The sequence below is a fragment of the Clupea harengus genome, chromosome 24, assembly GCF_900700415.2.
Source record: "Clupea harengus chromosome 24, Ch_v2.0.2, whole genome shotgun sequence".
Taxonomy (NCBI): Eukaryota; Metazoa; Chordata; class Actinopteri; order Clupeiformes; family Clupeidae; genus Clupea; species Clupea harengus.
Window position 1 is genome coordinate 12,337,689 of NC_045175.1, and position 5,000 is coordinate 12,342,688.

The following is a 5,000-nucleotide window of genomic DNA, read 5'->3' on the forward strand; positions in this document are numbered from 1 at the left end:
GAGTAATCAGAATCAGAATCAGAATCAGAATCAGAAAGGGATTTATTGCCAAGTACACCTACTTGGATTTTTTTCTGGTGTGAAGGTGCATACAGTAAACATAAAACATACAAACATAGAAACACAATAAGTACTACACATAACATAAAATCACAAAATAAGTACTACACATAAGAAAAGTACTACACATAAGAACCAAAAAACACAATATATACGATACAAATATATAAACAATGAATATAAAAAAAAAGTGGAAAGTAGAGTGCAAAAAGCAAAAGAGGAGTGCAATGTGGATGAGCAATGTGCAATGTAACAAGGTAGGCTACGCTGATACCAAGGCAATTACACCTAAAATAAAGCTTAACTAAAATGTAAGCATAGGGGATTATGGGTTAGTATTACGTAAGTATGAAGCAACACTGTTGTCACACACACAGATCATTAATGTTACAATGTCTCGGTGAAACTCCACTGGCGCAGTTAAGACTGTGGGAAAGGCCGTGTGTAATAGCCTAATAGCTTCCCTAAATCTGATTTGGCAGTTGGTTTGTTTGGTGATTTCCCGAGAGCACAAAGGTATACCTTGTTTTTTTGAAAACATTTTTAATTCTGGCAACATAGCCTTTCGTACTTTATGCCATCGTAAGTACCAGTATGTGTGTTGTGTTATACCAGAAACAGCAAGAGGCTTTGAAAGCATGCAGTAGGTTACAGGCAGGTGCCCATTTCATCCCAAATATCCATGATCGGCCCATGCGAGTTACCCTCTGCAGCATTGCGATTACTTTTCTCTACAAGTGAATATGAAAATGAATATTGTCATGCCATGCGGCTTCTAGGGAAAGAATATACTGAGACGTCTTGAACATCCTGAATCCCCTTCCATGTAGCTGATGGAGCTCTATAGAGTTCTAGAGAGTTCTTTTCTCTAGAGTTCAATCGAGTTCTTTTCTCTAGAGTTCTCAGTGTTCTGGTGTTCTATAGAGTTCTATCGAGTTCTTTTCTCTAGAGTTCTATCGAGTTCCTTTCTAGCGAGTTCTTTTCTCTAGAGTTCTTTTCTCTAGAGTTCTTTTCTCTTGTGTTCTCTAGAGTTCTATCGAGTTCTTTTCTCTAGAGTTCTCAGTGTTCTGGCGTTCCCCTAGTTCTGAACAGCGGTATATCTCCTGAATGGCTCCATGTTCTGGTTAAGCCATGTGTAAACTGTGCTGTGTTGCTAAACCAGGACTCACAGTCCCACAGCACAACGCAGACGAGAGGAGAAAGATCCCCCCCCAACACACACACACACACACATTGTATCTATTAACACACACAAAGACAGACAGACGGATCCCCACACACACACACACACAGACTATATCTATTAACACACACAAGGAGAAAATGATCCCCGCGCGCGCACACACGCACACACTGTATCTATTAACACGCCATGTGGATGAAGAATCAGAGATGCGTTTGCTTGCTTGCACAGCTGGACCCTTCCGTTTTTCTATCTCCCCCTTACTGAAGGTTTCTAGATGTTTCTACTAGCCAGAGGTCTCACAGAGTGCTCCAAACATTTACATTTAGTCATTTAGCAGACGCTTTTATCCAAAGCGACTTACATATGTGCGACTTACAATGTATACACATTTTACATTTTACACTGATGGCACACTGCACATCAGGAGCAATTAGGGGTTCAGTGCCTTGCTCAAGGACACTTCGACAGGGAATCGAACTAGCAACCTTCTGATTACTAAACTACTTCTTTACCTCCTGTACCACTGCCGCCCCATAACACAGACAGGTCGCACGGGCTGCTGCTGTAGTGGTGACGATTAGCGTCCTCGGTGGAACAAGCCTGTCTAATGCAGATATCAGGCCACAGCACTGAGGGGAAACATGATAATTACCCTCACGGTTCAACACATGATGGGACCTTCCGGGGGGGTTTCTGTAGGCTACAGGGTTGTTTTCCAGGCGGTGGTGCTGCACCACATTGTGCCCCAGAAATGAGATGATGATTCTGGACTGAATTTGGCCCTGGCATGGCCTCCACTCTCCATGGGCTCCGTGGGCGGTGCCATCGGTTAGCGTTAGCGTCAGAGTTAGCGTTAGGGTTAGCGTTAGAGTTAGCGTTAGGGTTAGCGTTAGCGTTTTAGTTAGCGTTAGAGTTAGCGTCAGGGTTAGCGTTAGGGTTAGCATTAGGGTTAGCGTTAGCGTTTTAGTTAGCGTCAGAGTTAGCGTTAGGGTTAGCGTTAGGGTTAGCGTTAGGGTTAGCGTTTTAGTTAGCGTTAGAGTTAGCGTTAGAGTTAGAGTTGGCGTTAGAGTTAGAGTTAGAGTTAGAGTTAGCGTTAGCGTTAGCGTTAGAGTTAGGGTTAGAGTTAGCGTTAGAGTTGGCGTTAGAGTTAGCGTTTTAGTTAGCGTTAGCGTTAGCGTTAGAGTTAGCGTTAGGGTTAGCGTTAGCGTTATGGTTGGCGTTAGCGTTAGAGTTAGAGTTAGCCCGCAGGGGGGGTTCATGAGGTCGGCACATGCTGAGCAGTGCTGAGCTCGGCAGTTTGAGCCTCACCTAGCGGAGGTTAACTTTAGGTGTTGGAATGAAACGAGATCATCATGTTAAATGCAGTAAGTAAGATAGGTAAGCTCATTATATTGAATGCAGTAGGTAGATAGGTAAGATCATTATATTGAATGCAGTAGGTAGATAGGTAAGATCATCATATTAAATGCAGTACGTAGATAGGTAAGATCATCATATTAAATACAGTAGGAAGATAGGTATAGATAGGTAAGATCTCTGAGCTCCCGTGGCTTGGCAGATAGAGCAAAGAAGTGGTGTCAAACACAGACATCATGGCTCCAAGGCACGCTGTAAATGTGTATTTGTGCAACAATGTGTAAGTGGCGCTGAAAGAAATAACTGATTGCAGTACAACTTAACTCTTGCTATGGGAAACACTCTTCATGTACCAGCGCAGTTAAACTGTGTGTGTGTGTGTGTGTGTGTGTGTGTGTGTGTGTCTGTACCAGCGCAGTTAAACTACTCAGCAAAGACGTCTGAATGGATGGCTTCTTTAAAACATGCGATCTGCTATTCTAATCCCATACGCTTTTATTTTGAGTTCAAATCAGCGAATCAGCTCCTCACAGTCCTCTAGCTCTCTGTTCTCTGTGCGTGTGCACTCAGAAATACTCTGGTGTTCGTACACAGTACACAGTCACAGTACACAGTCACACAGTCACAGCTCACAGCCACAGTCACAGTCACAGTGTGTAGATCAGTCACAGTCACAGTCACAGTCACAGTCACAGTACACAGTACACAGTCACAGTCACAGTCACAGCTCACAGCCACACACACACACACACACAGCTCACAGCCACACACACACACACAGTCACAGTACGCAGTCACAGTCACAGTCACAGCTCACAGCCACACACACACACACACACAGTCACAGTACACAGTCACAGACACAGTCACAGTACACAGTCACAGTCACACACACAGTTACAGTCACAGACACAGTCACAGTCACAGACACAGTCACAGTCAGTCACACAGCCACAGTCACAGTCACAGTCAGTCACACAGTCACAGACACAGTCACACAGTCACAATCACAGTTACAGACACAGTACACAGGCTCTGTGAATGAGAAGCACAAACAAAAGGGCCTCGGTCCGAGTCATACTCCATATTCCAGCCAATCAACACGCTGCTTCATGAACACTGATGATGGGAGGGGTGTAATTTTGATTGGCCATCGTCGAACTCAAACATCAACAACTTTCCGGGCAGAATTGTGGACCCGACCTTCTTCTAAGGCTCCACGCTTTCTGCTTTCTGCTAAAAAAAAAAGCAGTGCGCTAGCGGAGCGCTCGAGGAGAACGTCGTTGTCAGTCTTCAGATGGCGCCGTCCCTCTTGGCAGAGAGAGAGGGTGACTGAGTGGGTGTCATAATAATCGCACGTCAGTATTTATAGTGTCCTCCAGCGCAATTCGCAATGGCTCATGGGTAACACACACATGTATTTTTGGTGTGGAGTTGGGAGTCGCAGCAGTACACCTGCGCTAACGAGAAGAGCCATGTTGCCTAGCAACAGAATACACCTGCGCTAACAATAAGAGCCATGTTGAGTAGCACCAGAATACACCTGCGCTAACGAGAAGAGCCATGTTGCATAGCAACAGAATACACCTGCGCTAACAATAAGAGCCATGTTGAGTAGCACCAGAATACACCTGCGCTAACAATAAGAGCCATGTTGACTAGCACCAGAATACACCTGCGCTAACAATAAGAGCCATGTTGCCTAGCAACCAGAATGTACCTGAGCTAACAATGAGCTAGCGTGCTGATTCGGGTCTATCCTATGAGAGATGCTAACCATGCTAACCATGCTAACCATGCTAACCACATCACGTGAAGCTGTACTCAGCGAACACAAGTCAAAGTCAAAGTCTGTTTTATTATCACACAGCACACAACACCACACACATGCATTTGGCGGCGACACAGGACACACACACACACACACACACACGCATGCTGATGAGACCTGGCTTTACCTGAGCCGGACATGTTAAAATACATCGCACGTTACTAGTTCGCTGACCTATCGTTGACCTATCGCTGACCTATCGTTGACCTATCGTTGACCTATCGTTGACCTAAATTTCTAAAACTCATCTGTGGTGAATTTGTCTTCATCTCCGGAAACTCAAACCAATTTCACTTGCTGGTTGTCATACTCTAACAGTCTCACTTCATCATCATCATCTACCTCAACTGAGTTTAGTCCTATGGACCTTTTTTTCTTCTCTCGCACGTGTGTGTGTGTGTGTGTGTGTATGTGTGTGTGTGTGTGTGTGTGTCGGGGCGTATTTTTGCGTACGTTTGTGTCTGACCCCGAAGAAAGTACGAGAGGGGATGGAAGAAAGTACACGGCTTACGTGACGTCAGTCACCAGGTGCTTTGTTGTCATGGAGATTTGGAACTGATGTGTCTG